The following is an 11029-nucleotide window of genomic DNA, read 5'->3' on the forward strand; positions in this document are numbered from 1 at the left end:
CTAGGGAGCCGAGAGTCTCTCCCCAAAGAACTCAGGGCGGGGAGCCATGACACCGGAAGTCCCCGCCCACCTCCGGAAGTCCCCGCCCACCTCTGCTCAACTTATTGGGCCGCTCATGCCCTCTCTTGAGCGCTGATTGGCTCTTGTTCCACAGTCCTCTGGGCAAGAGCAAGGGCGAAATAAACTCCTGCCTGGTTGGGTAGAGCTCAAGATAGATTTATCCCTCTGGAAATTCTGAATAAGTCTCTCTTCTCCAGTGTCAACCTCACTTCACCTAAATAATTGTATTTAAGCAGTTTGCCCCTAGCTTGCTAGATCTGCTATGGTTTTCTTAATGGACTTAGCGTGCGCTTTCTGAAATGAGGTCACGCGTGTGCCTTTCATGGGCAGTGTCCTGCAAGCATCAGTCTCCCAAAGTAAGAGAAAATTATGAGTGCAGGAAAAGACAGGACGGATTGGAACAGAGGGAGGGCGGGCTACTTTTCAGGTAAATGTTTGGAAATGAGGCCGCAGGCTTCACACAACAGACTTCATGATTGTCACACTGTCTCAGTCACATTCAATGAAGAAAATAAATATATGCCCACAGAAAAAGAATACATTTATTAGGCCAGGGATATAGCCCAGTGGCACAGTGCCTGCCTGGCAAGTGCAAGGTCCCGAGTTCAATTCCCAGTAAAAAAAAACAAAAACAAAAAACAAAAACCAGAATATACTTATTATGTAGATGGAGAAATGACAGTTAAAGGATAGCGATGTCCTGCAAAAGAGTAAAGATGAAAGGAAAGAAACGAATCACATCCGTTAGACAAACGTCATACCCCACCAGAATCACAAACATCATCTAATGTTGAAGATAAACACACTGGCAGGCATGAGGGCAAGAATGATTGCTGAAACGGACCCCACTCTCGGTCCATTGGGTCACCTCATGGCCATGAGGCAGAGATGTATAGGGACCTCAGCCTGTAGCTCTGCATGCCGGGCAGTTTCCTCCTCACATGTTGAAACTGTCTACTTTATACCACTAGTATTCCTGGAAGTAAAATAGCACCTGGAATCGTGTGATACTCTTGCTATCAGTGGACTGGCCTGAGTGATGTACAGGATACATGTAAAGCACACTTGTTGGTGTCTGGGTGAGTCATATTAATGTCACCGGATGGACAAATCTGTCCCCTGGACCTTTGATGCTTCATCCCTACTCCCTGGTTCCTGGCTCTTATAAAGTAGTTACACTTTTCTATATTTTCTATGTTGTTTCTTCATTGGAAGAAATCAAACTGAGGCTGCAATCTTTGAAACAATGAGTCATTTTTTGTTTTTGCTACCGTGGCACCAGAGATCAGAGCAAGGCCTGGCCTGTGCTAGGTTCGTGCTGTACCACTGAGCCAGCCCTAACCCCTCAACTCCACAGCTGCATTTTTGAAGACACTGGCTTTGTTTTATCATTCGAAGTACAAGGTCAAAGGTGAGGTTTGCCACTGTTCTAATGTTGGTTTTCTCTGTGTGTTCTTAAAGAGAGGGTCCCATTATATAGTCCAGACTAGCCTCACACTCACTCTCCTCCTGCTGCAGCTTATTAGAAATGTTCCCAGACTCAGTTTCCCTTGCTTTTTGTGCCTTTGCAGTTTTCATACCCCAGTACTTGCATTCATTTCAGCTTGCATAAGTACTTGTTTGCTCTGCACTCTCTTGCTTGAAGGCCCATCCCCTTATTGTCCAAGATTTTACGAGGCTCCAAGGTGCGTTGGACATGCTCCAGAGGCAAACTGACTCCCCTGCCAGAGCAGTGTTAAAACATGTCTCTTCCAAAAGCAGCTTAGGGAGAGACCCCATAATAAGGGAAAACTTTCCAACCTTGATGACCTAATGTCACTGCTTCTAATTGGGCCTTATCTCAGAAGATCACATGTGACACGCCTGGCAGATTTTCCAGGGAAACTAAAAGAGGGGGAAAACGTACCAGAAAATGCCCCCGACCAGTTGAGCAGGTAACAGTCCCCGCCTCCTAGAAGGGCACGTCACAATGGTGCACAGATGCTCACTGTGGCGCATACTGTAAAAAGCACTCAAAGACAGCCAAGTACTCTGCTTCTTGCTTCCCACCCCATAGAAACCTCCCTCCCCGAGTCTTCAGGACCTGATACTTTGAGGGACAGTTGATTCCCTGTCAGTGGCCATCCGATGTTAAAGAAATCTGTCTCCAAAAGGGTGTCATTTTGGTGTTACTGTTTGCCATAGCAGGAGCACCAGGAAGTTCCGCAACTAGCCCGAAGGTAACGAGTACAAAACAGGAATAAACTGTCCCATCAAAGAACCATCATACGCTTCCCATGTTCTTAATTTAAATTTATTATTTTAACAAAATTATATGAGACAAAGCGTGAACAATCATAAGCAGTGGGCAGAGGCATAACGTTAAAATTTGAAGCACATAAATTTTGATTACCTGAGTCACAATCCAGAATCTATGAAACCAAAGCAAACTCTTACTTCTGTCCAGTTCTCTCAGTGGAAGGCCTCCCAGTGATGTAGGGGAAATAATCTCCAAGCTGCTGGATGTCCAAAACGCCTAGCTCGTGTTCTCTAAAATTGAGAAATGCATTCCAGGCACAATGGATGTTAAGAGTAGGAAGAATTTATTGAAAGGAAGAAGAGCTTCTGAGAGGCGCAGAAGGGGACCCCAGAAAGTGGGTTGCCCCATTAGTCACAATTTTATTCATCTCTGTTGTGATCTTCCTAACTTTCTAATTCATGAGACAAAAAACCATAATTGTGAGAATCCATTAATGTAAGTGTTGTACAAAGGTTATCAGTTGTCCTGATGCAAGAATGGATATTGTATCAAAACCCTGTGAATGTACAAAGGTCTCAGATATAACTCATATTTTCTGAATGCGTTCATCACTTCTTATACAGCTTAAACCTAAAAAATGAGTTGTATAAAAATGCGATAACAATTATTTTCCCAGAAAATACACATGCAGAAGAGGTATGCTAAAGTGGAAATACTATAAGCTTAATCTTGAAAGAGAGCTCTGGCTTAAATTATTTTAAATTCTCTTTTAAGAATATATGTAGCCAGGGCTGGGGATTTAGCTCAGCAGCACAGCACCTGCCTGGCAAGCATGATGTCATGAGTTCGATTCCCAGTACCGGAAAAAAACAAAACAAAACAAAAAAAATATATATATATGTGTGTGTGTGTGTGTGTGTGTGTGTGTACCAGAAGTAGTGGTGCACACCTGTAATTCCAGCACTTGGGAGGCTGAGACAGGAGGATCATTGTGAAATCCAGCCAAGCCTGGGATATAGCTAAGCCTTTCTCAAAAAAAAAAAAAAAAACCACACACACAAAATCTAAACAGCTCACATATTTCTGTAGCTTCTTGTAAGCAGTAGCACAGATGTTTAATATTGTTTCTTAAAGTACATCATAATTATCTTTATCTTTCACTACTTTAGATCCAAAGTGAAGTGACTTGTATGTCTTATGTGACAGTAGGCTCAGTATTTTCTAAATTCTTTTTGTTTCCCTTGTTTTTTGCACTCAGTACTTGTGGGATAACATAACCCTAAAGCTGAATTTTCCTTAGCTGTTGTCATCTTTTCTACTAGCTTGTATGTAAAACTTTCCTGCACACAGTCCATTATTCTAGCAAAAATTTTTAAAGTTGATGTCATCTTTTATAACTTTATTACTAGTAATTTCTGTATATGTGTTTAAATGTTTATATTCAGACAACATGTAAATTAGCAAATAGCATGCTTTTAATAGTCTATGAAAAAATATACATATCAACATAATTACAGATTATATGCAGGATATAATTTTCCCTGTTTTTTCTCTGCATCAGAGCCATTAATATATGTATACAATATCAGATGTTTTTATCATTAAATTTTACTTTTCATGCTCCTATATCAATGCTTTATTTGTAAGTTTATCATTCCATCCACTATCCAAAAAGAATCTGGATTTTTGTGAGTCCCCCACTGCCAGAGACCAGCAGAACCATATATTTTCTCAGGATACAATGCAGTGAAATAACTAACCTCTCCAACAGGTATAAATATTGATAGGATTTGTCAGAATATTCTCAGGAATTTTTAACCATATTGATGTTTGTTGTGAAAGGTTTATATTCTTCTTAAAGAAACGATCTTTTTATACTGCAAATATGACTCGTGCTTTCAAAAATAATGTTCTTAAATATAGCATACTCAAATCAGTTATTAAAATAGAAATTGTGTAATTTTGTGATTCATTTCTGTTCTCTTTTATCAACGTAAAGAGACGTGTGCAGTGGTTTTTGTCATCAGTAACTACCACTGTCTGATGATTGCAGGAAGTGATGTCACGTCCACTGCGTCAGACTTGAGCCGCTGTCTGTGAGACCAGCTGGCCTCCTTGCCTTATTTTGCCTTCTTATTGGCCAGTACTGCAGTGCTTTGTGAAATACCGTGCCTTGTTCTGTCCTCCAGCTCAGGAGCTGCTCAATTCCCCACGGGGTTGCGTTCCAGTAATGCATGGTCAGAGCGTCAGTGACACATGCAGTCAGCAGTCCTAACGCTCCGAACAGTGCACCTCATCCTAACCTAAGTTACTGATGCTTAGACAATTAAATTCGCCGTCAGGTGGGCAATTACCAATTTTCTCTTATTTGTTTATTTTGCTTTTTTGAGGCAGAGTGACACCATGTAGCCCAGGCTGCCCTTAAACTCATGGCAGTCCTCACCTCCCAAGTGCGGGTATTACAGGCATTCAGCAGCACACCAGGGAAGATTTCATGTCTGTTTTATAATGAAATGTTAAATGTTGCATGTGCTTCATGAGCTATACCACATTTTACAATATAGCGCTAACATTTACATGCCTAGACACCTGTCAGATGTTCTGCAGCTCCTTTCTACTTCTTATCATCGTCAGAACATTGCACAGCGCATACTGCTATGGCAGCCAAAGGAAAAGCGGATATGGCGGTCATTTATTCTGAGCATATTTTCTTCCTACCAGATTGGCATCAAAAGTCTTGCTTGTCCTGGCAATTTCTGTTTGTAGTGTCACCACTCAAGCACAGGTGAGTTGCGTGATTAAAACCAATCTCTGAAACTCAGGGTAATGTGTGTAAAAGTAAAGCATGAAATGCTGTAGATGTAGCTCACTGCATTAACATACTTGGGGAAACCCTGTTTTTTTGAATCTGTCAGGCTTCATTGCACAGGCCTGTAATCCTAGCACATGGAAGGCTGAGGCAGGGGGATCTGTGTGATTTCTAGACCAACATGGCCTACATAGTGAGTCCAAGGCCAGGCTGTACAGATAGTAAGAACCTGTCAAAAAAGACAAAACTGTTTTACTATGCAATAATAATAGTCTGTGCTTATTTATTTCTTCAGTTTTGTGTTATGATTTATTCACTACTTTTATGATTACACAGTTGTTACTGCTGCATTTCATCATGGGTTCTGTTCTCCCAAGATTTTCTTTAATCTCACATAGAAAATTTAAGCACACAGAACACTGGTCTTCAACAAAGCCACAAAGCTCACAGTGGTCATTTCCCCCATGGCGATGGGCACGTGGCACGCATGTTCTGCCATGGCGATGGGCACATGGATGTGTTCTCCCCATGTCACAGACTAAAACTTGAACGTGCTGTGTATAATTAATGATTTTATGCATCTTAGAGTCATTAAAATGAATAACCGTGAAGAGTAACGCAATGGATACGTCAGGTGGGCTGACACTTTATGATTGTGAATGTCCACATCGGAAAACAGAATGAGTCCACATGAATAACCTGGGCGTGCACATCAAGATCCTGGAAGAGGACACCCCAAGCACAAAGCTAGCGCACAGAAGAAACGCGTAAAGTTAAAATCAGCACTTGAAGGAACTGAGGCTAATGGAACATCACACAATCACCTGAATGGATGCAGGGAAAGCCTCTGACAAGGCGCAGCTCTGATGATTTAAAAAGGCGGTAGTCTGATACATGCGCACTGGAAGCCCCGGGCCACCGGGATAAAGTGTCACGGTTGATTTCTCCTGGTCAACACAAATCCCAAGCGCCCTGTAAGCTGCTCCCAGTGAACTACTTAATCCAAGGCAAAGCACAGTGCTTCACGTTTCATCTGCCATCAGACAAAATTTGCTTTGTGCTGGGCCTCAGTCTTAGTCTTTATATAAGGAAGGCTGCAGCACCTCCTCCCATGGAACGACACACGCACACGTCTCCGGAACACTGCCTGGCACTGTGGGGCCACATGCCAAAGACTGCTTGACAGAAACGTAAGATTCTGTGTGCAGGAACCCTGCACGCAGTGGGGCAGCCACATCACGGTGACCTGGGGGAAGGTGCAGGCGTGAAGCTGGGGCTCTATCTCCTCCGGCTTCGAGAGAATCCAGTCATGGCAGGTAAAAACCTCTTTATTTTCCTGAAGAAATGAAACTGTGCCCTAAAAGCAATGTGAGCTGTGTAGTAGGAAGGGGTGTGTGTGTGTGTGAGTGTGTGTCTGTGCTGCACAGCCAGGCAGTTCTTCCCTGAGATCCTGACGCCCCACTCTCACGGCCCTGTCCTAGCACAAATCTAAAAACACATGTGAGCTTCAATGTCGGTACCTGCAGGAAAGGAATGAAAATACCTGCCCAGGAAGACTGTGCATGGGATGAAAAATGTATATAAAAAAGACGGGCAAAGCTGCATTAATGGAGCTGAGAACCGTAGTCCATTTTTATTACTAAAACTGAAATTTGGAAACCTTTGGAAAATTAGGGGCCACATTGAGTCTGGGTGACTTGGCTGGAAAAAATAACTCACACGCACTTGCCACAGAAGAGCAAGCACATCGCAGCTGTTTTAGTTATACGACTGACTAAACTGCTTCCTGAACCTGAGGCTTCGCAGGTCCGTGTTCGCAAGGCACTGCCTCAGCAGCGGGTCTCTGAGCGTCCAGGGCGGGAGGGAGCAGGAGCGCTGGGCCTGGCACACAGGTCTAAAGGGAGGGGACAAGCGGGCTACGCGCCTGTAGTGCATCCAATCTCTGATTTGTTTCTGTGTCTAACATAGCACATTCCACGGCCTGAGCTGTTGGAGCATGTGTAGAACAAGAGGCGACTGGGTTGTGTGTTTCTGCAGTGGGAGCAGGAGAACAGTCCCCTGAGGAGCAGGGTTTAGTCGCTCCCTGCTCTGAACTCCAGAATCCCTTGCTCCACAGTCACCAGCCCTGAAGGACAAAGGTGTCTCCGCCTCAGCCTCGGCCTGCACCGCTGGAGAAGGCAGCTCAGCGTGAGCCCTGAGCCACACCTGGTCCTGCAAGGACACCACATATATGTGCATGCTCACACACACCAAGCACACGGACACATGCCACTCACACACCCCCACCGGGCACATGCATACACTCACACATACTGAGCACATATCCACACACACAGCTCATTCAACTGCACAGGGCACACCTGGACAGGGCAAGCACACCCATACACATGCAACTCACACATCCACTCATCATGTGTACACAAACTCCCAGCATACACACAAACACCACTTGTGCACACCTACAGGTCACACACATACACACAAACACCAAGCGCACTCAAATACAGCCCATACATCCCCACAGGGCACGTCTGTACACACTCACAAGTACTCGAAGCACATGTGTGCACATATGACACCCATATTCACAGGCGACATCTGCACCCAGCCACACCCCTCCATACCTGATACAGACCCACAGGGTACACCTGCACACCCACACACACATGAGTAGCACAGTCACACGCACGGCAAACATGTTTTCACACAATTCACACACCCACAGTGCCTATGTACACACTCATTTACACACATCCACACACAACACATTCACACACACACAAACACCACACACCACACACACAGAGATCACACAGAGTCTTATCAAAGTACCCAACACGCAACATTAAGGGGTGAAAGTTTATTTAGCTCACCACTTGTAGCAGTTTCAGTCCATAATCAGCTGGCTCCGAGGCAGGGTGGAGTGGCAGAGCAGAAACAGTTCATGGAGCACAGGAGGAAGCAAAGCAACAAGCAAGGGCCAACCAAGCTGTTTCTATCCCTTAGATGCTATGGAGGTTACATAGGGTGGGTAGCATGCACACCTTAATCCTGGAGCCCTTGAGCCTAGCACTGCACCATGAATCCATCCCAGCATCACACACTCTAGCTCCAGCCACCTCTGCAAACGGCCCACCATGACCACATGAGGCTCTGGGGGAACATCAACACCCAAGCTATAATGACACAAGCCGTACACAGCACTCAAGCTCACACAGACATACAAGCAGCACACAGCACTCAAGCTCACACAGACACACAAGTCCATGCCACACTCACTGAACTGGGCAGACCCGCAGAGGTGCCCGTCTCACAGTGCCCCGATGAGAGCCACATCCCCAGGGCCCAGTGGCTGCACTGTCACTTCCCACTGTGGACTCAGCCTTCGGCGTCTCTCCTGTCCCCGCCATGGGCCCTGTGGGGAAATCACCAGATGGTTAGGGCAGAGCCTCAGAGAGAAGTGGAGGCCCCAGCTTGTCCAACCTCATCGCATTCTGGAATAAGGTTTCAACGGGGAAAAGTCTGAATTATGATCCGGTAAGCAGCAATTCAGGGGGCAAATGAATAAAGAAAGAATGGGGGAAAGAGCAGGGAGAGGGGCTGGTGGGTCACGTGTGCCCCAACAGCTTCCCCCGAATGTCCCACGTTTCACTGCTGGGTCCACTCTGCCAAAGCCCAGACCGCGGGTCTCCGGCTTCCCAGAGTAGATCTGGCACCGGGCCTGTGCTCTGCAGTAGGGGGCGGGGCTGTCAATGCTCTCGGGACCCTCAGCAATGGCCACTGCTGAAGACCAGAAGACAACAGTACATTTTATATTCATTTGAAAACCTGGGAATCGGTGCTTGCAACACCCTCCTCGTTCCCACGGGTGGGGGTTCTGGGCCCCACGTCCGCCCTGCCCCGGCTGCCTTCCTGACTCCCGCTGTCATCAGCATTCGCTGTCCCTCCCTTACTGGGACGTTCAACCAGAACGCGGTTTCCTTTGTGGGAGCAAACGGAAGGTTTCTGTGCTCTGTGAAGGTCTGTGAAAACACGCGTGGCTGTCCCGCACCCCGGCTCTGTCCGGACACCCTCCCTGACCGTGGCTGTCAGATGACTTTTCTCTACCCGTCACGCAGTGGGTTAGAATCAGCAGGCCGCATGCAGACATGACCGGCTAGTTATGGCAGCCAACCTGCTCCCCCACAGAAGCCTGCTCCTCCCTCTCTGGAGGACCCGTGGGGTGCTGAGGGCCGAGACCAAGTGTCCAGCTTCTGGGACAAGTGATTTTCTGTCTCATGGCTACTCCATGTGCGCCATGCCGGGGGAGACCCAGCCATTCCCCAGCACAGCACGTGTAGGAAAATGGCTGGGCTGCGGTGACGCTTGACACAGTGACGTCTCCCTGCTCTGCTGTCACCTCACTCTTGCGCTGGGTGAGCCCGGCCATGCTCAGGGTGGCTGCGTGCTTCCTCCCTCCTTCCCCCTGCAGAGGGCCACTGGGTGCCACGGACAGGGGGCCCACTTGGGTCCCTGCGGGCTCACATCCTAGTGCAGCAGCCCGTCCCGTCCACGCTTGCTGTAAGGGGCAGGGAGCCCCTTTGCATGCTCGAGCCGCCCCAACACCGCAGGCAACCTCTGTGGGACGCTCTTCATCTCTGTGGACATAAAATTGTGAAAAGTGGTTCTGTGAGCATGTTCGTGGAAGGAAAATTGGAACCATGGAAGGATGGAGTACTTTTTAATAGTACTCGTTGAATCCAAATGTGATATGGAAATTACCAAATTATGTCATGGAAAATGGAACCATCTACGAAGATTGTCGTTGAAACAACAACAAAAAAAAACACCAGTGACTGTGGAGACTCTTGCATGAACAGGCCAGAGCATAGATAGATTGAGGAGCAAAAAGAAAGCCAGGTAACAGGACACAGGCAGAATGATGTCTGCAAAAGCGCAGGGCGCGTGGGCTAACGGGACACGTCCTGAACATTAAAAGAATAAAAGACGTTAGCCACCTACTTTTCCTTGAATATTCAGACAATCACTTTTCACCTGTCACACTGGCAATAATTTCCTTAAAACGCAGTGCTGGAATGGCGGGGCAAAGGCGTGTCCTCACTGTTGCAGCAGGGAGCAGGGGCAGGACCAGCTTTCTAGCGGAAGTTTGACAACATACGTGAGGAGAACAAAGCCGTCCGTGTCTTGTGAGCGTCGGGACCACATGAGAGGCACAGACCCGTCACTGCACACAGCCTGGCCCTCCCTGCTCACTCGGCCGCTCCGGCCCTTCCTTCTGCTCTCACAAGCAGTCCCGGGTGCGAGGTTTGCCTAATGCCGACAAGTTAGCCAGACTGCTTCACTTACCAGCTGGTAAGCTGATTCTCAGATCCCCCAGGAGAGACAGCAGGGCTGCTTTGATCCCTGCTTCACAGCGCAGGTGGGAGGAGCTCTCCAGGGCAAAATTCTCACACGGGTGACCAGTAAATCAGGGCATGGAAGCAAGAAAAGGACAAATAATCTTTTAAAGTGGGCAAAAAATTTCAAAATGGATGGGCATAGTGGCGCACGCCTATAAACCCAGCACTCGGGAGGCTGAGGCAGGAGGATCCTTGCAAGTTCGAGGCCAGCCTGGGCTACAAAGTGAGCTGAAGGTCAGCCTGAACTGCATAGCGAGACCCTGTCTCAAAAAGACAAAAAAAAAAAAGAAATTTTCAAAATGTGTCTTTAAATTTTCTTTTCTTTTTTTTTTTTTGGTTTTTTTTTTGGTTTTTCTCCGGTACCGGGAACCGAACTCACGACCTTGCGCTTGCCAGGCAGGCGCTTTTTGCCGCTGAGCTAAATCCCCAGCCCCCAACTGCAATTTCTTTAGACTGTCAATGGGTAATTTGAAAATGAAATTAAGAAAATAATTCCATTTATAATGCCATCTAGAAAAATAA

This window comes from Chinchilla lanigera, unplaced genomic scaffold, assembly GCF_000276665.1.
Source record: "Chinchilla lanigera isolate Chin_1 unplaced genomic scaffold, ChiLan1.0 scaffold00098, whole genome shotgun sequence".
Lineage (NCBI taxonomy): Eukaryota > Metazoa > Chordata > Mammalia > Rodentia > Chinchillidae > Chinchilla > Chinchilla lanigera.